This window comes from Rhodnius prolixus, unplaced genomic scaffold (assembly GCF_049639745.1).
Source record: "Rhodnius prolixus isolate KJV_2025 unplaced genomic scaffold, Rpr scaffold_8, whole genome shotgun sequence".
NCBI classification, from domain to species: domain Eukaryota; kingdom Metazoa; phylum Arthropoda; class Insecta; order Hemiptera; family Reduviidae; genus Rhodnius; species Rhodnius prolixus.
The window spans coordinates 30,646,228-30,672,741 of NW_027411593.1; the positions used below are offsets into that span (position 1 = coordinate 30,646,228).

The 26,514-nt window shown below is 33.1% G+C and overlaps 1 protein-coding gene and 1 long non-coding RNA gene across 8 annotated transcripts in view; one reads left to right on the forward strand and one right to left on the reverse strand.

Moving 5' to 3' along the window:
- The window catches only part of unc-13, a 626,295-nt gene that overhangs the window by 304,184 nt on the left and 295,597 nt on the right, over positions 1-26,514 (reverse strand). The gene's annotated exons all lie outside the window — the stretch shown is intronic.
- On the forward strand, positions 12,869-20,092 carry LOC141451151 (uncharacterized). 2 transcript variants are annotated; one of them, XR_012456554.1, is made up of 4 exons: positions 12,869-13,146; positions 13,225-13,341; positions 18,798-19,416; positions 19,879-20,092. It is a non-coding gene; the product is annotated as an uncharacterized lncRNA (long non-coding RNA). The 2 variants fall into 2 exon arrangements; XR_012456553.1 differs by lacking the exon at positions 19,879-20,092 and having other exon boundaries at positions 18,798-19,426.

Genomic DNA, 26,514 nt, shown 5'->3' on the forward strand with positions numbered 1-26,514 from the left:
CTACCATTATCTCCTTCTTAAGTTCCATAAAAATATTTTTTTTTTAGAAATTCCGACTTTGGAATTCTTAATGCATAAACGAATTAGAGAATATTGTAGAAGCCATTTTAGAAAAAAAAAAAAAAATTCAAAAGAGTAAATCATTTTGTAGGGCCATGGGTTAAGTAATTTTCTTGGCCTCCTTAAGATCCTTCTTAAGATTGTGACGAGTGATGGACATAAAAATAGTGCAGGGCCCGAACATGTCGCTAATTTCATCATGTCTGAAGGGAAGAACCATAATTTGTCAACTGAAATGAAGCTATTTCTTCAGTCGTAAGATGTTTAATCGGAAATTCCACAAGAATCTAAGTTGGGACCTGCATAATTTCTGGCTTATATGAATGATTTGCTAGACGGTTTCAAGACGGTATGCAAGATCTGTTTTTTTCTTTAAAATATGAGGCTATTGCCGATAATTCGAAACGTTTTAGGACACTCAGTTGTTAAAAAGAAAACCTGCAGTCACTGAATGATTGGCCGAAAAATAACTTCTGGGACGCAAAAATTAAGAAAGACGCGGCAATTACCCTCACTAGTAAGAGAATCCAGATTTGGCTCTTAATTTTTGTAGGGATTCAGTCCTAAATTGAGTTGAAGTAGTGAGGGACTTAGAAGCATTAATGGATCAGAGACTCCAATTTAAAGAGCATACTTTGACGACTGATCTACGCTTTGTTTTCTAGATTCTAAATGACGAAATCTTGTCTAGCGTAGCGTGAGATTCCAAGTATAGCCTGTCAGAAACAGACGGCTTGCCAAGTTTAACATTCCTCATTTCTCCAGCGAATAAAAGAGTGGCAGTGAAGTGCTGAAGTAGCTGTAGAAATAACATTCCGTGCCCGAAGAGCAATAAAATAAAATAAAAAAATACTTACAAATGAAGCCTACGTTCATGCAGAATTTAAAGATAATCGATACCCTGTTTTTGAGAAAATATAAAAAAGTGGTAAAGTAAAGTGATACTTCTTATTCTTAAAGTGAGAATGGCTGTTGCTATCTGTAAAAAACACGTTAGAAGTAACTTGAAACTACAGCTTCTAAGAATCTCCATCACTTATTTTACTGAGCGAGAAATCAATCAATCAATAATATACCAACACCCCTTCATGTATATGGCTGATTCAAACAGCTCTTTCTACAGACTTAACAATGAATCTCATTACAGTTACAACTTAGTGAATAAATTAGGTGATCCCAAATTTAAAATCGACAAAATTGGAAAGCTATCTATATAGCTCTTTAGTCGACAGCATAAATCATTCTAAAATATGGTTAATACCAACAAAATGGATGATTTTTCTTTAACAATACTCTTGCTGATAAATAAGATCTACTATTGTTCATATTTAAATTGGTTTACTGCAGAAATATAGTTCTTTACAAACAATACAATGAAGCATATATAGTCACGTATGATTGGAAAATATAGAAATACATGCCGAGGATTATCCTGTATTAATGCAGACCTAAACAACAAATAGAACATTGAGCTGTTAGGTATCGAATACTCCACGTGTTATTGTTAATGCGTAAATCATTGCAATTTATTATTTAGCTAGAATATATTGCTGGAAGGAAACTTTAATTTGTGGCTACAAAATCCAGGGTCATGAACGAATTTAGGGATTGTGATATTCTCAGAGACTCCACCTTTTTTGGGTTAGTTGTACAGATCTACTAGAAGAAGCTAATAAGATATTCGGATAATCAATCTACGATAAGAAATCTAATTCGAAATTCACGAGGCGTTCCTCGTCTTATAAGTGTTATTACAATTTGAATTGATTGTTTTTTTTAAATTTCTAACTACATAAATTGCCCACAAATAGAGTGGCGAAGAGTAGCCGGTTATTATTTCGAGTTCTAAGAACTATCCTGAAAATGATTTTACTGCCGGCTAATTGCGGTTGTGTCTAAACTACATACAAATTTGAAATGACAGTTTAGAATTATCGGGCACCAAAAAGCTATTTCTCTATTTCTACCAAATTCTCTACCAAAATCAAATTTTTAACTAAAATTATTCAATGCTGTGCACCTAGGCTATAATTAATTCAAGATTAGAGTAAATCGTAAATTATGTGCTTTTAAATAAAATCTTAGATACTTAGTGAAAAAGCTGCACTTAGTTTGGCAGCAAATTAATGCAAATAATTAAATCACATAGATATGGCACGCTCCACAAATATTTACACTTCTGCTGAACAAAACATATCGATTTTTTTTTATTATTTTGAAGATCAACTTCTAAAAACAAATTATTTTAAAACCGGTACTACATAGAACAGGGAAAATGAAGGTGTAAAGTCGTGATTCTTGGCTGTGATTCATTCACCCTTGCGTTTCTCCTGATTACATTAAACGAGGGTTGGCCAAAAAGCACACACCACCTCCTCGACGCAGAGGATCTATTGTGATATTCCGTTGTTAGAGCGACCTCTTCAAGTTCTCTCTGGTGAGAGATTCCAGGGCAAAGCCAGGTGGCGAGGGTTTTTTTTCTTCTCCAAACAGCCGAATCTTGAGCGAAACCAGCACTTCATATTGACTTTAAACGTGTAATGTGGTTTCATCATCTACTTGAAGGAACCAGCAAAGGCTATCCTCTGCCAGCCTCATGGGCTGCATTAAGTTGGCATTTTACTTTACTTTACTAAATAGCTACACAGCTCTGATCGAACCTTGGTCTCCTTGACAACTTCAAACCACCTCTCTCTGTCCAGCGCCTTCCTCTTCCAATCAGTCACACCCAGCCACTGCAAGTCAGCCTCCACATCCATCATCCAACGTCTTCTTGGCCGCCCTCTACCTCTTGTACCCTCCATTTTGGAGAAAAGTAGTTTTTTTGGCATCCGATTGTCCGGCATTCGCACTACATGGCCCAACCATTCAATTCTTCTTGCCTTTATGAATTGCACTATGTCATTTTCCTCATACATCTCATAAAGCTCATTGTTCGTTCTTATTTTCCACTCTCCCATCACCAATGTGGCGCCATATATCTTTCTTAAAATCTTCCTTTCAAATATTCTTTACTGATTCACAGTCGCCACTTAAAGGGTCCAAGTTTCCGCTGAATATGTCACAATTGGCTTCAATCAATGTTTTATATAAATTAATTTTTGTTTTACGTGACAATAGAGAAGAACGGAATAGCTTAATATTGGCGAAATAGGCACGGTAACCGGCCATGATCCTGCAATTCACCTCGGGTGCAATCCTGTTCTCGCTTTTAAGCTCAGCTCCCAAGTATATGAATGATTTCACCTTCTCGAAAGTGAACCCTTCTACTTCCAGTTTTTGGGCTACTCCAGTTGCCATTTGAGCTTAAGTTCATATACTTACGTTTTCTGTTCATTCACCGCAAGACCTATTTTATCGCCTTCAGATTTCAGGGTATGAAAAACCTCATTATGTTTGCATTGTGTATGACTAAATCCAACAGAGGAAACCCTTCAAGGAGATTATTTAAGAGGTGCCCACTAATCCAAGAGTACATTATATTGGATATATCGCTTGGGGGCCAGTAATAGTCTCTCCAACCTACAATATTCAACAGCTAGGTTTTGTAAGCTGAATTGCAAAATACCGCGAGCAAGTATACTAAGCAAACCATTCATCATTGATACCAGTTGATAAACCAACTTCTTAAAATGTATTTGATCAGATATATTTCCATCCCCATGAGTAGAAGAATTAAAAACAAAGAAAAACAAAAATCAATACGAAAATCTCTCAATGTAAAAAGTAAACGGATAATATTAGCAATATCTCTTAAAAGAAGTGAAGAGAATTGTGTTTGAGAACGTTATCATGTTGTTATACAGAACACGTACGATATTTTATTCGATTATTTCAAAGCTGTGTATTGCTAGGATAGATATTTCACAGAATAAGAGCTCGTCTTAGATTACTCAATTCCATAGATCAGTTTTCACATAGTGTATCAATTCATTCCCAAATCAATCATTATTTGTTGGAAAATAATAATTCAATTATTAGCAACTGATACGTTCTATTCCTCTAATAAATAATCGAGAATTTACATTTGAATTTAATTTAATAGCAAAGTTTTCTCATTTTTTTTTTGTTACATACAGAACAACAAATCGTTATAGATTTTTGGGAAGCAATTAAAATTGTGTTCACATGAAAATACCAATTTTCAGCTTAAAATCACTTTTTCCTCCCCTTAAAACATCCTAGAAGATACATGTTTTGAGGTTTGCTGAATGAAAAAGTAGTTTTTACTGGTTGTGAAACGTGTGTATGTTTATGATAAACAGCACGAACAAACGGAAAATAGTGAAAAGGTATGACAATCGCTGCAAAGTAGGGATAAGAAAAAGTAGGGTGAGTCCAGCTTTTCTAAATTGGAGTGGCAAGTGTCGAAGAAGCCATACACCTTTTAATTAAGAACGTTGATTTAATCCAGTTCATATTTAGTAAAATTAATATATACGAATGTATTCAAGCATTTTTAACATTCTAATCAGGCTATACTTATAGAGATATATATTTGTTTTTCTCTTGGGTATGTTTTACGTATGAGGGATCGTAATTTGACAACACATTGGCGTTACAGCACGTGTTTCGGGGTAAGATGCAATAGCCATTGGGCTTACACCACACTGCAATGCTCAACAGAATCGACGATATTAAGACCAGTTGTTAACCTCATGCCTTTGACATCTTGCTCTCCTGAGAACACGTGTCTCAAATAGAACGTGTGATATGATGCTATAATTATTTTCTATACATCGCGACCAATTTGTGGGAGCTACTTTATCAGTTCTCAGAAGAGCTCACTGGTATCACCTCTATCTCAGCCAATTTTAATTTGGGTTTCCTTTTGGGGCATTGTCAGTTGATTGTACTTAAAAGGGCGAGGCCAGGAACGTGATAGCACCTGCTTAGGAAGTACCTTATTAAATCTCCTAATTGATTCAAGGAGGCGATGCCACAATTCAAAGACGATTTAAATCATAACAGAGAATTCATCAGGGTTGGAGGAAGGCATACAATACCAGATTCATAACTAGGAATTGATGCTAAAGGTTCTTCTTAATTTATCCAGTAGGAGGTATTAGATCTATATAGGATGTAGTGTTAGTATTCCTTCACAAAAATGGCTACATATACTAGCTTCGAAAGCAGCTTTGGGTAGCTTTAGAAAACACTTTTTCAGGCATTTCGGGAGGTCGCAGGTTCAAGCCCAGGGATTTATTCCATCTTTTTACAGTTTTTGTGAAGCCTATACAGCTTACTGATCGATGTTTTAATTTTTGTTGTGATCTCGATATAAATATACAATGAGTTTTATAACTGTCGACTACCATGTTGTTTCACAGTTTCATCTGTTTTTGAGAGATATGTCGGTAGATATATCACTTACATAACACATTAACAGAGTTCTCCAAATCAATTTAAATGATCATTTAGTGCTACATGTAATTTATATTTTAAATTAAATTATCGGCAGTTTGCATAATGTATTTTAATAAAATTGTTTAAATTTAGATAAACAAATTAAATACACTGTTATACACGTAAAATTTGTGTTGTTACATTAATCATGGCATTACAAGGTATCCTATAACAATCAATGACCTATCAGTTCTAGACACAATAGAGAAATGTGTGTAGTATATTGGGTATAATCCCATTCTGCACATCTTGGATGTATGTATGTAGGAGTGTTTCAGACACGATAGTGATTGGTTTATTGTAGACCATTAAACAACAAAAGAAGTATATTTCTATAAGAAACTATAATATATATTTTTACAGATCGCTTCTTTTATTGTTTGATGAACAGCTCATTCGCTACACAACTCTCCTCCCTTAGATGCAAGGATGAGTGAATTATTCTTTAAAATGTTATTTGTATTTAGTTTTGTTCGATCAAATTACAAAAACAAATCCATAATTCTCTACATTTTAGTAACAAATTTATACGGATAAATTCATTTTAACTTGGAATGCAATTGCATAATTTAATTTTTTTTGTTCAATATTTCCATAGAGAAGATCCAGTCATTTCTGTTGCCTTCTTCCAATGCCTAGAAACTGAAGCATCTCTGAACTCTGCAGTAGCACACATTCAAGATTATTTAGATCAGCAGGTAATAGATCTTTATTCACTTCAACCTTCTACATGTACATTAACACTTATTTGTTAAATTATTTAAATTTTCTAAAAACATAAGCTATCCGACATCTATAACAGAATGTTATTCATTCTTTTTTTTGTATTTAGTAAATGCCCATGTTACAGATCCCGATCTCTCTGAAATGTTCGTTATTCAGTCTACACATGCCATGAAACTTCTCCGTGTTAAAACGGTTCAGCAACTTAGTCTGTGTTAGTAGCACTAAGGTTAAGGTCCTTTACAAGTCAATTTGAGGAACTTGTTCTGTATTATCCAGCGCTAGGCAGCACAAGGATGGACATACGAGGGTCGTTTGAAAAGTCCGTGCAAAAATAAAAACTACTTAATTTTTTGGGGTAAACCTTTTTTATTTTTCAACATAGTCTTCTTTTAGGCTTATACACTTCGTCCAACACTGCTCTAGTTTGTTGATCTCTTCCGAATAATAGGATTTGTCCAAGTCTGAAAAATAGCCATTCGTTTCTGCAATCACCTCCTCGTTTGAATAAAATCTTTTTCCCGCCAGCCATTTCTTCATATTGGGGAACAAATAGTAGTCCGAGGGAGCCAAGTCTGGAGAATAGGGGGGATGTGAAACGAGTTGGAACCCTATTTTCATTAATTTTGCGACCACAACTGCTGAGGTGTGAGGTGGTGCGTTGTCGTGATGGAAAAGGACTTTTTTGTGGGCCAATCGTGGGCGTTTTTCTTGCAGCTCGGTTTTCAAACGGTCCAATAACGATGAATAATATGCACCTGTAATAGTTTTACCCTTTTCCAGATAGTCGATGAGGATTATTCCTTGCGAATCCCAAAAGACAGTCGCCATAATCTTTCCGGCCGAAAGAACGGTCTTCGCCTTTTTTGGCGCAGATTCCCCCTTGGTAACCCATTGTTTAGATTGTTCTTTGGTCTCAGTAGTGTAGTGATGTATCCATGTTTCATCCACAGTAACGAAACGACGCTTAAAGTCCTGCGGATTCTTCTGGAACTGCTGCAAACCGTCCTTGCAACACTTCACACGATTTCGTTTTTGTTCGAGCGTGAGCAATCGCGGCACCCATCTTGCGGATAGCTTTGTCATGTCCAAATGTTGATGCAAAATATTATGTACCCGTTCATTCGAGATGCCCACAGCACTAGCAATCTCACGCACCTTCACTCTTCTGTCATCCATCACCATATCATGGATTTAATCAATGATTTCTGGAGTAGTAACCTCAACAGGGCGTCCAGAATGTTCAGCGTCACTTGTGCCCATATGGCCACTCCGAAAATTTTAAAACCACTTATAAACTGTTCTAATCGAAGGTGCAGAGTCACCATAATGTTTATCAAGCTTCTCTTTAGCCTCCTGAGGCGTTTTGCCTTTCATAAAGTAGTGTTTAATCAACACACGAAATTCTTTTTCGTCCATTTTTTGAAAATCACTCGACTTCCTCGATTCAAATGAATGCCGAACACAAAGAAATAGTCCGATCTGGCTGAAACTTGGTGTGTGTTCTTCCAAGAGATGCTACTAACTAAACATAACCTCGATACGCGCCAGTAGTGCTATCTCTCTGACTTTGCACGGACTTTTCAAACGACCCTCGTATACTTATTAAATATTAAATCTTTTAGTGTTCTATTCACAATTTGCGAGGAGCTCCAACGTTCTTGCGTTTGGATGTTTGTTATTATTGTAATCATTCATTCACAGAAAGTTATGAGAAATTACTATCTAAGAAAAAAATCTAAATTTATTAACTTCATGAACATGTAAAGAATACTTTATTATTTTTTTGCCGGTAACGTGACAGTAAAATGGTTGAGAACCTTTCTTCCACAAGGCCCTCAACTTTTCGCTCCCTTGAACTATTTTTAAAAACTCTTCTAACATTAATAAGGATTTTAAAGAGCTAAGGTAAGTAACAAATTTGAAGAAAATTTTGAACGGAAAGGTCACTTTGCTGAATAAGTATCTGGAGATTTTTTTTTTGTACAAATTCAAGGAAATTTCATCAGCTGTAAGAAAAGATCTTGGGTGTGACTGGTGCGTACATTTGGGTATGTATAAGAATCTTCCAACATATTATACAAGTATTTCATTATATGCCATTTCCTCAATGAATCTTTATTCTGGTTTTAGCAATTTTTTTTTTTCTAGGAAAAAAGATCCAGCAGTTACTTCAGTTACTAAGCTGACTAATTAAAACTACTTTAATTAACTAGATAACTTGCAGTTTACAGTACGAACTAAGAAGTTTAGATTGAAAGAGGAAAGCAAGAAGAAAACCTAGTACACCTTAATACCCAAGAATTTCTGAGGTTGTTAAAGTTTTAAAAAAAAAAAAACAAAAAAAAACAAGTATTATGGGCAATGTTTTGGTAAAGTATTAATTTTTACAATTTATTAATCAATTTAATCAGAAGTCTTGCTTTCAGAACAGAAGAAATCTAAAACATTAATGGTAAATTTGATTGTATCTACAATATTTAGTAGAACTCTTGAAGTGGTTTATGCTTCTCTAACAAATGTATTAGTTTTAGATAGCTAACAATAGACGGGCACTTCACAATCGTAACATTTTGGTTTTGTTAGCCTAGCGGCTTTAACATCATGTCCAACAAGAGAGCCGTTTAGTGAATCCCTACTAACTTGATGCTATTTATGGACGGAATAGAGCAACTTCCATATCTAACACATAGTAACACAGCCATTGGCACAAAGTTGCTACTTTAAATTGCTTATTTACAATTCAACTCCGTTTGTCAACAAACTCTGGTAAGAATTTTGTTTGTTTAGGGGTTATTCAGTAAATATTTATATTAAAGGGCTGTTCCATTTTCAATATGGATAAGAATAGTTCTAATTATGACATTCTTTTATTTAAATTTATGCAAGGGATGCCCGCTTTCCCTTCCATCCGAATTTAGTGAAAAATAAATAAATAAATAATATATTTAGTTGGATTATTCTTCTGCTATATCGTTTGGAATATTAGTTTTTTTTACTTATAAATAAAATTCAATTAAAAAAAAATCTCAAAAGTTAGATCTTTCCAGAACGAGAAAGCAAAGTAAATAAATCAAAATAAAATCACATCAGGACGAAGAATTCACTAAAACGGAAAAAGGAAAATATTTATCTGCTGAATGTTTAGCATGGTTTGTGGCAGATGTTACTGCCAAGCAGTTAAACTTTCAACAACTGCGACTTTAATTCCGCACAGTTGATCACAAACAAACGTTTAGCGAGGAGGAGGAGGAGGAGAGAAAGACAAGCGCTGGGAAAAGTCCTTGAACCTCTGCTGAATCCTAATAAAATAAGATGTATTAACTCAGTAAGGAGATTAAATTGACCTATTTCGTCATGTCGGACTTAAAGTGCAAATGAAAATGGATTGATTGCCTTTTATTAAATTTGTTTTCTTCTGTTCATTATTTTCAACTCTAATTCTCAACGGAAGGCACAATTAAATTTGTAATCCTTCTTCATCTTATTTTTTTTTTTTAAAACTGCTTGCAAAAATAAGTGTGCTAGGGACTAGATTTTCAAAATTATATACTCGTATTTATGGATGAAAGATAACAATACATTAGGTAACTAACTAGTTCATAAAGCATTCCTTAATCGATATACAATACATTGCTCGAATAATCTTATGTTCTTTCATTTAATCCAAGGATACATACAATGAGAAGGCAATTTACTTCTTTGAGAATGGTCTACCAATGCAAGGACATGTGGTATCCACGAGTAATCTGCAAAGTTAAAATTGCTAAGTAAAGTTTCCTCTAGTAAAATGATTTGATCAGTTTATCGTGCAATATGTCTTCTAACTAGGTCTTCTGGTCATATGTGGACTGCTGGACCATATTAGTGAAGAATTACTAATATTTAGTAATTAAAAAAGATATTTCTTGGTTCAGAGAGATTAAACATTATATTGTAAAATTTAATTTAAACATTTCATTAAGTTTGGCTAATTGTAACAATGTTGAATTATGGCGCAATAGTCTCAATAATATCCGTAAGTGTATTTTAGAAGACTTTAAAGAACAATATTATCAACAAATTATGAATTGTAATAGTTTTCCGCTGCACAGAGAACTAAAGTTTAAACTAAATAACCACTACCTATATGATTGCTCATTGTCATTAGATAGTGTTAGTTGGCTCTTTAAATGTAGAGGAGATTTATTGAATCTGAACTACAAACACTTTAAAATTGATGGTACCAAGTGTGAGATGTGTGGCTACACTGAAAACGAGGACTTATTTCACTTTTTAGCTGTCTGTCCAGCAATGTGCGAAATAAGGAAGGACTGTTTTAATAAATATTTTCTAGCCGCCAGCGAAATACTTGAGTTCATTAACGGGAAAGATTGGAGATGTTTAGTGAAATATTGTAAGCATGCCTATCAACTTAGGACTTAGTATAATTTAAAATAATTTCTATAGATTGGTTTTCTTTATATGTTTAAGTCGGAACTTGTTTTGTTTTTCTTTAATTTCAGTTTTGTATTTTACTCCTTTACTGTTGTTTTCATTAGAGCATATATTTAGTTATCGTAACAGGACTCCACTCTGACGGTCTAAGAAAGACCAAGAGGTGTGTCTTTAGTTAAAATATAAAATGATTGCAGTATATTTAGTTATTTTCTTTTGTAGGTGATTTATTAATTTTGTGATGTTTATAAATGTAATTATAATTAATAAAGACAATTATTATTATTATTATTATTACTAATATTTAGTGAAATGCTGAAAGTATTTTTCATTTCTCGACAAGTATTCAGTTTGCACTAAATAGTTACTTATGTATTAAGAAAAATTTATGTATTTCATTTCTAGATAGACTTAACAAGCAGAATCTCAAAATTTAACCGCCTTTGCTGATCATTTAACAACAAGGGAAGGAGAGTGCTGAAAATGGTATGGAATGGTGAGGCAAGACATTCTTAAACTAATTTTTTCAAAGCCTTCAAAAGAAATGGGTGGATTTTTGCAGACCGGGAACTCCAATTCCAAGGCCTAGAAAAATAATTTCATGACAAGTGCTGCTACTTATTACAAAAATGAACTAAGGATATTCTTAGCAAATCTAAGTTGGATTAATCTAATCCCGGTAGGGAAATATAAGCCTCCTTTTTTTCATCTGAATGTCAAATTGATGTAGTTTGAATAAAATTAATTATAAAAACAGGTAAATTATAAAAAAAACAGTCCATAAGTCTTATGTTTACATTTTTATCACGATTTAACTTATGACATTAAAGAAGAAGGTTCTAAAGGAACATGGTGATTATGAATTAACGGTTGAAAAATATTGTTTTATCATGTCTCTCCGAGCCTGCAGGATAGTCAGCCTACCCGATATTTCGGATTTCGAATTCTGATATTTCGGATGGTGGACATCTTGTTTATTTTTTGAACTTTACTTCTTATAAATTTACTTTTGTTATTAGTCTTTTAGTGCAAGATGTTTCAGTATTATTGACAATTTTTACTACGGTGATGAGTATTTTAAATAATTTAATCAATTCAATAATGGTCGTCGAATGAACCTTGGCATCTTACACGTTCAAAAATTGCAAGATTCTGCTAGTTTGAGAATCAAATAGTAAAAAGGGAGCACTGTTTCGCAACGTTTGGGCGCACAAAAAAATACCAGAGCTGTTGGATGCTTACTTCACCATGACAATGTTCCTGCTTATTTCGATTTCGAATGTGCTAATTTTGGCCAAAAATCATAATACTATCCTTCCTAGTCGACACACGGTTAATAGTTTTATTGTTTTTCTTAACAACAGCCAAGAAGTTTAGAAGAATGTGAGCTGATGCCATTACTAATTTATTCTTTTATGAATTTATATTTTTTGTTAAAATTTTCTGAGAAAAGTTAAGCTCTAAAATGAATTGTTAATTAATTTAAAAATTAAAAATCCTCCTTGACACAATTTGCCATTAGATTTTTTTTTTTTTTTAAATATAATTTACTTCTTTCTTAGTAATTCATGACGTTTCTTTATTCCAGGCACACAAAACTTGTTGAGAAAATTACTAAGTCTTATTTACAAGTCCTTTCTTGTGTTTCGCTAGCTTGTTTTAAGTTCACGTTCTGTCTTTTGTTTACTATTTCAACGTAATTAGCATATTTGTATTCGTCAGAAACATTTCTCTCTTGGTTACAACGCCCTAAAATTTAACTCGGATACTGCAAGACGGGCCCTATTACTTTGATTTAAAAAGTTTACAATTTTCTGGTTAACGTATAAAGTGCACTTTCTTATAACATCTGTCTGTTTTATAGTTCACATATTTCACAAGTGGACATTTTACTCCTGCAATAGATATGTAAGATCTGAACTACTGGCAAGAGTTTGGTAGCTAATTGTGAAGAACTTAAGAATACGGATTGCATTAACAGTTTTGAGATTTGATTAACTGTCAAGGAGAATTTCTTGAGCGAATAGCAACATTCTTCTAATTTAATTTAACTTGGTTAAGTTGTATTCTAATAATGATCAAAATAGAAACACAAGCGCTTGAATATGTACACATATAAAATGACAGTACATATAATTTATTTAAAAATCCTCAAACTGTTCTTTCGGTGTCTATGAAAACTCGATTTTAGAAGTATCGATATAAAGCTGCTAGAAAAAGAAGAAGAAATGATTGTAAAAATAAGAAACAAATCAAACAACAATATGAAACAAAATGTATGAATATTATTGATCTGACTTAGACAACCCCCTCTAAAAGTTCAAAAGTTCAAGATAACAACAGTGAGGCTGGGTCAGACTAGTACCCAACACGTTGTATGGATGGATATTTGGTTTTTATTTCTATCTGACGGTGTTAATGGGTAGGGGCAATTTGAAGGAATTTAGTTGTATTATTGGTATCATTTCCGATTTTTAGTTTATGCAGGAAATACGAGTATTCGCTTTCAGGCCCCCTACGGTAGTTTTTAAAATTGTAGTACCACTCAAAAACTAAGAATTGAAGTAACTTCAAATTTTATATTTCATTTTGTTTCAGAGTCACCAAAGTTCAGGTCAAAATCGTTCCACCAAGAAGTACTACTGAAGGTTACATGATAAAAATCATTCTTTAAAAACTTTTGCCCCGTCTCAGAGGACCTTAATGTAAATACAGGTGAGAACACAAATTATAAAAATGCATCAAGCAATCATTTCGTCTCGTAGGTGTAAGAAAAAGTGAAAATGCGACGTTAAATAATAAGCGCAATTCATTGATTACATAATTTTCACGGTTTAGTGAGAGTGACATCAATTACCAGTTAGAGTTGCTGATGGGGTTGATTTTCCACCGCAACACTCACTGCAATTCTAGTCATACTCCAAGAGTATGAAGTTAGAGTTTAAAGCGTTAATGTTAGCTTTAATTAATAGTTTAGTTAGAGTTATTTAATTTTATTTTTTTTATTTGTTATTTTTATTTCTTGCTTTAAAAATTCAGTTTCGACATCTTCTAAAAACTGTAAATTTACTTTAAAATAACCACAAACACAAAAATGAATATAAATTTGAAAAAAAGAGCTTCAGTAATGACATTTACTGCATTGATTACTAGGTAAAGGTAAATTCTCTCTTTAACAAAAACTTACAGTTTAAAAAGTTAAGTATTAGGGTTGATTAAACGCTAAAAGATACACAATTCAGCAAGTACTTAACATTTCATGCTTCATTCCTATCATTTGAGTAATTTAACTGTATTAACTTTTCATTAATATTGTTTAGAAATTTATTAGATGTCGCAGACCCTAATGCTGGGCATTTCATTTGTAATAATTTTTTGTTATAATAATGTACATTACATCTTCATAAATAAATAGGCACAATCTCATTACCAAAAAACTCCAAATTTTAACCTTCTATAGCTAATTACCTATTACAACTTGAACATTGCAATATATACCAATTATGTATGGAGCTAACGTTTCTCTACAATTCGGTAAAGACTTCAATAAATTCGGAACAATACGAAAAGAGATACGAAGGTTTAAAATTTGAGCGAATTTGAAAACCACCAGACTTTAACCTTCTACGAGCTAATTACTTATTGCAACTAACATTGCCATGTGTACCAATTATAGAGCTAACTTTTCGCTGCAATTCAATAAAGACTTCTGAACAATATGAAAAAAGATACAAAGGTTTGAAATTCGAATGAATTTGAAAACCTCCAAAATTTATCCTTCTACATCTCCTTAACAAAAACTTAAAGGCAAAGAGAAATTAAACAACAAATACGCACGATTGCAATACATCCCCTTTAGTTGATAATCAGATAATTCTCTGTAAATCTTAGCTGTCATAGTCCTTAAAAACTGTTATCAAAAGCCTTCAAAAAAACTTGAAAAGAAAAAGTCACTAATTTACGGATATGTTTCTCAAGAGATAAATAACTCTCGAGTAGAAAAAAATGACTGTTTCTTTTGTTAACAATTTATCCTTAATATTTTTTTTTAATCTTTCTAAATGAGAAGCGGTGTATCTGTATTTTTTAATTTAATTTAAGATCATTCAATGATGTCCAGGAATTTTCGCAGTAAAATCTCAGCCAAAATAACCTATGTAGCGTAGCGTCAACAAAATAACACACTAACAATCTGGCACCAGTTGAGATATTAATTTATACATGAACCTAATCAACCATGTCTTGTACTATTATGCATATGAGTGGTACATGTCATAAGCATGTATGAGGAGGTTGAAAGAGCCATCTATCATTGAATTACGTGGTATTTCTTCCAGATTGTGCACTCACTTTCCTTCTAACTCAGTGAATTTATTTATGCAAAGTCAATTCATTTAATTGTACTATTCTTTTTTTTTTTTTTTTGTAAGATTTGCATTAAGTTTGCACTTCTTGTACGATTTTTATATGAATGTATAACTTCAGGGAATTACCCAGCGTATTGTTCGTTTTTGAGGAATATAAATTAACGATAGCCAAAGAGGATATAAAAGTTGAATTACCTTGATTGTTGCTTTATCTTCTCAAATTCAACTTTACATACATCAAGTTCCTTATATTTTTATTCTTGGATTGTTTAATGTTTGGATTATAGAATAGATTAAATTAGGGCGGCCTCAAGGCCTACGCCACTGCGACACCTTTGGATTCCCGACTTTAGAGCTCGCTCTCCAGACCCGTCCGTTTAATCAGACTCTTAATTCTGGAAAGTGACTCCTAGGAAAAGCTCTCGGGCCTTGGTTTTTCCTTCCCGAGAAGTAACATCCTTAGCCATACAAGCCCCTCACACTGACACAACACGTGCACTGCCGTTTCCTCTTCTTCCTGGCAGATCCTACAAAGGCTGTCATCTGCCAGGCCTAATGTTTGGATTAAAATTCCTTTTAATGATGATAATAATAATAATAATAACAATAATAATAAATAATAAATAAAAAATGAATTAGTGGCCGTTTAAATGGCGCCGTTTGTAACAAGGCTCCTTATTGTTATTTATTTTTGTTTTAATATATACCAAGCACGCTAGTTTACATGTTCCAATTGCCTTCCCTCAGAGAGAAGAAAAATAAATTCTAACGAGAACTCTATGACGAGACGTTTGAATTCGTTCAGTTTGTTCCATTCACACAGTAACCAACAAAGTGAAACAAACAAATTATAAAAAACTGAACAGTCTGACACGTGTCTACTGAAATAACACCATATGGTACAAACAATAACGGCCATTTCTGTTCCCAGGTAATAGACCCATCATATAATATATCAATAAGTTATTATCAAAATACCTAATTTTACATCTTCTTCTTTGATAAAACATACGTTACAAATGAAGTTCATTGCGCAGACCCCTATCAAGGTTATATATCGCAGATAAATACTGTATACACTAAATATTTATCGCAGAAAAATAAAGACTAGATGGAAAACCGGAGTTTGAGTATAAATTTCTAAAGGTTCCCTAAGGACTAATATCCCAGACCATGATGGCTGGAGTTGACCTTGCCAAGCACCCTCCAAGCAACGCACTGGAGCACCTCCAAATCCAACCCCATTCTCTTGCGCTTTGTTTCACTCTACTCACCCATGTGAGGGCTCATCTCTTTTACTTCAAGTACAAAACCCATTCTCCAAGGGCCAATATTAATTTTTGTTCCCAAGCAATAGAACTGTACGGATCAAATAATATTTTTCAGGATTCTTCCACTGAAATGAAATAAGTTCCCTTTCAATTAAAATAAATTTTTATATTTCTATAATATTCTATACTGTTATTTCAGATTAATAAGTCATAAAAACCATTTTGTTTAATTAAATATTTAGCTTAAGTATAAAAGAAGTCGGACGATGAAACCAATACTCTTTTGTGGGAATAAATATTCTTAAATAGATATTTTTCTAAAAACTTTTCTTAGCTCACTGCCGGGTGATGGATAGTGTTGTTAGCAAAAGGTAGTTACTGTGTGGTGGCCGCCGTAGACCGAAAAAACTTAAAACTGATAATTCCGCGGTAATTCAAATGAATCATAGCTTGAATGAATTGAATAGTAGTACTATCTCTAAGAAGTACGAGGAAGAAAAGAAGTAATTCGCGAACACTCACAAGTTATTTGTACTTTTCCTTCAAAATCTGAATTTCAAAATATAAATAATTCTTGGTAACATTATATACTCTCCTCATAAAATCGTACATTACATTTAACGAATTCTACGCCCCCCCATTTTATTAAAAATTGTTCCGAAAAAATAATTTCCAATAAATAATTACCAATCTCGCATTTTGCTATTGATCAAAGAAAATTCGAAAAAAGTTTGTTTGAAGGCTTTTGATTGAAGGCGTTGTTACAAACGGCCACTAATTCATTTTTATTTATTATTATTGTTATTTTTTTTTATATATTTTTTTTAATGATTTAAGGCGCGTCAACATCTAAGGTTATTGGCGCCCGGAGCTTTTTTCAGTGCACTGCCGGCCTCCGGACAGTGTTCTCTCGTTACAGACAACACTGTCCATCACCGGACAGAAAATCTAAGGGTCAGCAGCTGGATTATTATTATTATTATTATTATTATTATTATTATCATTATTATTATCATCACCATTAAAAGGAATTTTAATCCAAACATTAGGCCTGGCAGATGTCAGCCTTTGTAGGATCTGCCAGGAAGAAGAGGAAACTGCACTGCACGTGTTGTGTCAGTGTGAGGGGCTTATATGGCTAAGGATGTTACTTCTCGGGGTGGAAAAACCAAGGCCCGAGAGCTTTACCCAGGAGTCACTCTCCAGAATTAAGAGTCTGATTAAACGGACGGGTCTGGAGAGCGAGCTCTAAAGTCGGGGATCCAAAGGGGTCGCAGTGGCGTAGGCCTTGAGCCCTAATTTAATCTATTCTATAGTCCATTAAACAATCCAAGAATAAAAATGTAAGGAACTAGATGTATGTAAAGTTGAATTTGAGAAGATAAAGCAACAATCAAGGTAATTCAACTTTTATATTCTCTTTGGCTATCGTTAATTTATATTCCTCAAAAATGAACAATACGCTGGGTAATTCCTTGAAGTTATACATTCATATAAAAATCGTACAAGAAGTGCAAACTTAATGCAAATCTTACAAAAAAAAAAAAAAAGAATAGTACAATTAAATGAATTGACTTTGCATAAATAAATTCACTGAGTTAGAAGGAAAGTGAGTGCACAATCTGGAAGAAATACCACGTAATTCAATGGCTCTTTCAACCTCCTCATACATGCTTATGACATGTACCACTCATATGCATAATAGTACAAGACATGGTTGATTAGGTTCATGTATAAATTAATATCTCAACTGGTGCCAGATTGTTAGTGTGTTATTTTGTTGACGCTACGCTACATAGGTTATTTTACTGCGAAAATTCCTAGACATCATTGAATGATCTTAAATTAAATTAATAAATACAGATATACTGCTTCTCATTTGGAAAGATTAAAAAAAATTAAGGGCAAATTGTTAACAAAAGAAACAAGTCATTTTTTTCTACTCGAGAGTTATTTATCTCTTGAGAAACATATCCGCAAATTAGTGACTTTTTCTTTTCAAGTCTGCCCACCTCTCTTATTAGCTGTAACGATTTCATGTCTAGTAACACATGAGGGAGGACGTGAGATCCAACAAGATTTACTACCTCAAGGTACAACCTGAAATCGCATCTTTTTGGCCTTTTTTTTTATTAACTACCTAAGTATCTAGGCAACTCAATGGTGATATATCAGTGTCAGACGGCACAAATGTAAAGAAAAATTCTTATTAATTTAACTGGCATTACTACTTCACGAAAATTCACAAAAAAAAGAAAGCACAGATAATAAATAATGAATCAATGTAAGTGATTATTTAAAAAAAACGTTAATCAAATTTTATGTATGTGGCTAGCTTTAAATGTGAAAAAAAAAATTGAGAAAACTTACCCAATTTTCTGTAACTGCAAATTACGGAATGAATTTTCTCAAAACTAACCAATTAAATGGGGGGGGAAAAAAAGCAAAAAGCACAAAATGTATTTAGTAAAGGTACCGCTTAAATGATATTTTTAATATTGGATTTTACTTAATGCTTATAATTATATTACAGATGTAAGCACACTATTCTCAAGTGACACCTTTAAAGGGAACTAATTGCTATCTCATTGCACTCATCTTCAAGAATATCTCAAAAAAATCTACCCAACAAAATTACTCTTCTGGCATTTCTAAACGTTCAGAACTATATGGAACTCTGTTCATTTGAAGACATACTCTACATCTCTACGAATGAGAGAAATTTGCATCCTTAGGAACGAAATAGTATAGGAGATACAGAAGGTTGAAATGTAAGCATTTTTAATTTCTCTCATATTTTAATTGGTAATAACTAACTCGCTACAGAATGTTCAGACCTGTCATTTGAAGACTTAATACAATTCTATGGAAAGATAAATTGAATAATTCGTCATATTTTTCTCATAAACTATTTTTGAGCTTCAATGTTTAATAAATTGCCTAATATTCTTTTTGAGGGTATAAACTAAAATGTTGTAATAAACTGGTCAAACATATATCTGAGCAACTGTGGGATATAGTGGACATCGTTTTCCTGTTCTAAATCCTAAGAAATAAGTTTCCTCTTTCTGCTGTTGGAGGAGATTTGCTGCCTGTCGCTTTCTTCCACTAAAAGTTTACGTTTACCTGTCTCCGGAAGAAGATGAATAGAGGTAATTAAAAGCTAACATACTGTATGATTTCATTAATTCTGTAAAACACTGAGGGAAAAGTACTGATCCTTCTTTTTCTACAAAATTAAATCAATACAGATCAGAGTTTTAGTTTATATATATGGACTAGATGAATACTAATAGTTCCTCTTCGCGAAATTAATCCAGAGAAATAATTTACAGGTAAAAAGTTAAAAGAAAAATTAAACAGGAAAATATCTTTAAAATGGTTAGGCGATCACGAACAACCTACTTTTGTGATTCTGTTTAGGTACTTTCTAATATCCCAACGAGTGAATCGAATTTCTTTAAGAATGGAATATAAATGCTTCCAAGTAATACCTACCTACCTACTTCCATTGCAGAGAAATAAACGCTGTGCATATGACATATTATTATATTATGACATTATTCTTAAATGCATGATGACAGAGAAAGTTTTTTTTTCTTTCATTTTTTCAGGTTATGTGAATGATGAGTGACATCTAGACATAAAGGTTTTAGAAATCTCCGATTGCCAACTTTTTATAATTATTAAAATGATTTTACTTTTTGTAAAAGTAATCCAGATCAGTCCAGATCTTCTAAATAACGTAGAATATGTAAGGTATTTTTTTGATAAGGTTTCTAAACCTATTTCATCCAATTATTATTAAGCTTAAATTTGAAGTTATTGCTGCCATAAAATGTAATTAAAGTGTTCTTTAATAACTTCCACTACTACCTAGTCAGAGAAAGTATTTTCTACATTAACCAATAAAAGAAAATTCCTTTTATAATACTTTGATACTAAAAATGTAGCATTTAAATTCATAAGTATACATTTATATATGTACATTTAAACATAAAGATTTTTAATATTTAAAATTTAGAAAAATAAATGAAAATAAAAATGGTGTAGGTGATTTCTTTTAAAACAAAGTAACAAAAGCCGTCCTTATTGTAATACAAAACTTGTTCCACTCTTGTATTCTTACTGGAGGAATATCGTCAAGATATTAAAGTTTTATCAAGTTCTCAACTCGGAAAGTTTTAACTTCACATGAATATAATATAAATTCAACTTTTTTTGAAAAATAAGTAGTATGCTCTTTTTTTAAGTTTGATTTTGGAAGTTTCTAATTAATATTTAGTTGGTTTGGAATGTAAAAATGATTAGTTTCATTTCAACTCAGAATATGTGGATAGACAAAGATTTTTTTTAATTGCAAATACTATCTGGTTACTTCTTCCCTACATAAATTCCAATTGTTTGCGCAGAATTCAGAGAAAAAGTTTAGGAAAAAGTATTGGAAGTATGAAACATTAAAAGACGAAATTTAAGTTTTATTAGTACTTGAATGCTTTTATGATTATAAAATCAAACTACAGGAAATACTCAATAAGAGATTAAGGCAGTTCGCAACCAAGTTGGCGCCCCGGTAGCTGCGCGATTAGAATAGAGGCCGACAGAGCTAAAATGTATTTTTGGTTTAGTGGGTTCGATTCCTGGTCTAGGTATTGCATTTTATTTAATGGTTAATTAAACGAATTTATAGTAGAGTATGTTTACAGTTTCCTTTGTCCACGATATCTAATCGGTAAGTTGGAAGTAAATCCAGTCTTAAAAAGTGGGAATTACTTTTTCATTTTTGTTTTAGTTCTCAGTCGAGGGGAATGAACCTTCTCTGGACAGGACGAAGATCTAAGTAGAGTCTGTAACTGTCCTAACAAGTACTAAAAATGACAATGTCATGTGGAAGTCGGTGTAGCAACGCCAAACTGCGATAACTTCAGGTGTTAATCGACTGTCCAGCTCGCTACCACACAACGCTAATGACATTGGCTTGGACCATATGCTGTATCTTTAAAGAGTATGTATTGTACTTTAAATAGTGTAGTGTGTCCTGAATTTATCATTTCAACAACTGCTCTCATCCTTACTTAAGGATGTCAGCTTATACCTTACAATCAATATCAATTTTCCTTTTTCCCGGCTAATTAGTCTCGAGGGCAAGGGAGGGAATGTGCCTATATGTTTATTTTTGGGAATGAAAGGACTAGGGATATTTTGTCAGTTTTTTTTTTTTTTAGTTTTTATTCTGTGGGATCTCCCACGTAATTCGGCAGGATGGTGCACCACTGTCTACACCATTTCGAATGAATACTATTTTTTTTTTTTATTTAAGGCGCGTCATCATCTGAGGTTATTAGTGCCTGGAGCTTTTTGAGTGCACTGCCGGCACATTCAGTTACATAATATGTTTAGATATTGTCGAAATAGTTAGGTTTTAAGTTAAGAGTCTGCTCTGATTTAATTACTTTCTAATTTTACTAGCCTCTTTCTGTATATAGTACAGTATTAGTTTTAATTTGTTTATTTTGTAGTATATTATTATTTTATTTTTGTATTTACTTCTTGATTTCTAATTTGTAATATTTATACTATGTATTTTGTAACCCAGACTCCTCTGTCTAAGGCTCGACTTTCATAACAGTAAATAAAATATATCGTTTTGTTTTGAATACATATGTCGGTATAGAGTTCTGATAGTACACATAATATATTTCCTGCCTATAGATCCTTTGTCAAGATAAAGTATTTCTAACAAAAATACGAGATAAAAAAGAGAATTGATACTAATGATACGCTAGCTACTAATTTGGGCATATATTTTCAATGAAGAGTAAATCGACTTGGACAACAAATTGAACTTGGTATTTTAGGTACCATAACTTTCATATAAACTCATACAATGCGAGTTAAAACTTGAAAGTTCTGGGGCGTGGAAGAACGATCGATCCCATGTAATTTTCTATACTTCTTTAGAGTTACTTTCTAAATAAGCGATGTGAACACATTTTCTGAACTCCTCACATCAAGTTTACCTGATAGAAAATGGTTCAGAGAATTCACAAGTTTTTAACTGTTCGTTAGAAGCAGAACTAAAGCATCGAATTGTCGAAAATGGAGTTTTTACCACTAATAATCGTATATGTTATGAAGTTCCCGCAAACTTGAAGTAACATTTTGAAAGCATGATTTCTCACTCATTTTTTTTTCTCCCTTTCTGAAAACGAAATAATAGAATACATCATTAACAAAAATATACAGATTGCTAAACCATAATATTGAATGTCGAGATACGGAAATTGATAGTAATGTTTCAACCGAAATGAAACTGTAATTTAACTGAATATTTTAGACTTTATTTATGTGATTTTTTTTTCAAATTTCCTGTCACATTGCGCACAAAAAAGCCTATCCAATTTTTAGGGATTATCAACAATTTAAAAAAAAAAATCGAATAAATGTAATGTGTACAGATTTACCATTTATTTTATTTTATTAAATAAGTCGCATCAATATCCTTCAGATTGCCGCAATATCCTACAGCTCCAAATCACTGTAACATTCCCTTCAGAGGGTACATATTTCTTCCGAACTAACTAAAGCAAATATTGGCAAAAACGGGGACGTTGACCTAGCTGGTGATTTCTAATTCCCCCCAATTACCTCACCATCAAAATCTCTTGATTGCAACCTTGCCAGGGAGAGAAGGTAAGTTATTTATAACTCGTAATTCTTTTAACAAATGTTTAAACCTAGAGGAAATAAATCCTAGAGTCCTCTTATTGTCATACCTTAAATTTCTCTAGAATGAATTCAAATGTAAATGAAACTTATTAAGAAGTTTAATCTGAAGGTTTATAGTTAACCACATTTATTATTATTATTATTTTTTTTAAATGATTTAAGGCGCGTCCACATCTAAGGTTATTGGCGCCCGGAGCTTTTTTCAGTGCACTGCCGGCCTCCGGACAGTGTTCTCTCGTTACAGACAACACTGTACATCGTCGGACAGTGAGCTGTAAGAAGCTCCTAGGAAGAGAAAATCTAAGGGTTAGCAGCTGGATTCGAACCCGGGACCTCCGCGTGGGAATCGAGTACGATAACCACATAGCTAGTCCCTGCCCTAACAATAATATTATTATTATTATTATTAAAGCGTTTCCATATCTAAAAACACTGACGCCATTTCGCATTGCCCTTACAAGTGTACTTTCCTGACAATGTTGATCACCAGACAGTACCATGCAGAAGGCTTCTAGAAAAAGAAAATTTAAGGTCAAGTACCTGATTTCGTATCCGACATCTTCGCGTAAGTGTACTGGGAAAAGTATTCACCTAATCCCTGAAGTTAAGGTTGTTAATGAACATATGATTTAGCTCCAAAAAGTAATCAACTTTTCGTCAGACTGTTACGTGTATATGTTAAATAGAATTGAACCCAGCCTTTAATTATTTAAATAGAATTTAGGCTTAAATAAATTCGTTAGAAAGAAGTGCAAAACTATTCAGTAAATACGCCTTTCCAAGTTAAAAAAGATCTTAGCAGAGGCTGAAAGTATTTTTATCGTTGCCAAGGGATCCACAATGTATTTTTCCCGTAAAAACTCCGAGTATAAATTTGCCATGACTGCGATACTTTCTGCTAAGAGGAGACTCTCTTTCTCAGAGAGAAGCCTAAGTTTCAAGTCAATTTTTTTTTATGTATAAAATACGTAAATTAGGTAAACTATGGAAAATTGAACTCAATAAAAAAAACATCAGCAAACGATAACAGATTGTTGGGAAGGGATTGAGGCACTCAATCAGCTTTCTCTTACTGCAATTCTTATCCAAATATCTCTTTTTCATTTCAGAGAACATCAAGACCTAATAACGTTATTCAATAATAATTGGAACAAATACTGGGAAAGTAATTAATATCGTGCCCGGAGATATTTAGATGGTATACAATAATTTTAGAAACGTCATTAGGATATCGATGGTTGGGAAACAACCAGTTATGAAAATACTGTTAATTAGTTTGTTAGGTGAACACTAACAAACATATTGGCAAATCGTTGATTAAACCAAGAAGGATTTAATTAAATGCTCAGCCTGCAGAGTCCTGTCTAAAGTTTTCATTAGAATCAAACAAGAAGGACTGTGTCCCCGCTGGAATGGGAATATCCAGCATTATTCAACACTTTAAAACCACTAACTGATTACTAGTGTTCATTTGTTTCTCCTTAATCATTCCAGCAGTTCAATTTATATTTAAATAATATAAGTGGAACTAAAATAAGTTCTTATTTGATCTTAGAATTGAAATGAAGGGAAAGTAAAGAGCGCAAGAAGGTTGCTAAAAATATGGAGCGTATATTGAGGAATTGCAGATGAAAACGAGAACATTATATCACTGCCTTTTCTTGACTTGACTATGTACGGACTTAACTAGGCAAAAATAAAGCAGTTAGAAAAGCTGCAAAAGAAATTTCTCCGCATCCATAAATGTTCAATGAAGAGCCCCATCTAGATATCTTTAAGGATAGACGACTCAGTTATGATCTATGTGGTCTTTTTTAAGATTTTAAGGGGTTATAGGCAGTCAGAAATTTGAAAAAATCGATTTTTTTTTTTTTAATATATTAAAGTATAGTATCTCAGGAACGTTGTCCTAAAATTTCAAGTCGATCCGAGCAAAATTTTAAGAGTGAAAGTGTTTACAAGCCCCGACCGAGTTTACAAGCTGAGCCCAGAGCTCAACTTGCTACGCGGGAGGCAAGAATCCTACAGCAGACAGCAGAAATCGGAAAACTTGGACATTTTGGAATACATGGAGGACTTATTTTATGGGCCTGGAATCGCTGACACTGTGTAAGTTGAAAAAAAGATTATCCAGGTTTTATTCGCAAACCTTTAACCGCTGAAAACTTTAAACGCGTTTTTCTCCAAAACTACGTTTTCAAAGTCGGTGGACACGATATATCAAAATCTACTGCACCGATCTTTTTGAAATTTTACGTATTTCTTTTACACATATTAAAATCGTACTTGGACGAAGGATTTTTTTTTTCAATGAATAGAACTTGTTTTACAAACATAAAATGGTCAATTTTTTTTAGTGAAAATCGTGACTCAAACTTTAAAGTTGCCCCAAAAATTAAAAATTCAATTTTTTTCTAAATCCTTCGGTCAAGTACGAGATAAAGTCATCTACTAACGAAATCTTTTCGAAATTTTGATTTCAGATGACCCAGTCTCAAGATATCATGTCCACGAGAGGGTTGCATTTTTTTGACGTGTTGCATTAAAATATTCGCCATTAGTAGAATTATTATTAATTTGTAACGAAAAAATTACAATAAGTTCTTTAAACATGGACTGATATGACGCAAAAGTTCCCGAATAAAAAAGTAAACACGTTTTTCCCCCCAAAAAAAATTTGAAAAAATGATTTTTTTTTGGCGCCTCTGACTGCCTATAACCCCTTAAATGACCGGATTGATTGTGCCCAAATTTTATCTTGCCTGAAATTCCAAGTTCTAGCTATCAAACTTTTAGACGCATTGCATGTTTAAATATTTTCCATTTCTCCATTAAGCAAATCAAAAGTGGTAGGCAGGTGATGTTGAAGCTGAAACTATTTAGTGCTTGAAGAGCTGGTAGGTTTGCTTCCGATAAAAAGATAAGATTTTTTTATAAAAAAAAAGTAGTAGAAACTACAATGTATTGTAAAATAAGTTCCCCAGTCCTGAATATGACCTCTGGTCCCTAGAGTTCCCCAGTCCTGAATATGACCTGGTCCCTAGGACGCAAGCTCGGCAAAATCAAAAAGAAATCATGACTGAAATTGGCATCATTTTTTCCCATCCTATTTGATTAAAAAAAAAAATCAGCGAATGTACATACAGTCGAGCCTCTCCCATAAAGGAACTCTCACTAGCGGCCACCTCCATTTACGGACAGTTTTTGGATTTCCCCGTTTTACCCCCTATACACTTTCTATATAGTAAAGAACCTCCGTCTAACTGACACTCTACGTAGCGACCGCGGGACATTGATTTTGGGGAACGGATTATATGTTTCACCTCCCACCAACGACCACCTTATTATTAAAAGTTCGTTTGACGCGGTGATAAAAGTAATTATTACGCGCGACGAAACTTTTAACCGATATTATTTTTTAGTATAATGATAATTTTACTATAAATTATTATTGTTATGAATAAATGTGATGATTATTATAAAAATTATTAAATGAGTCAATAATATGTAGTTGTTTGATA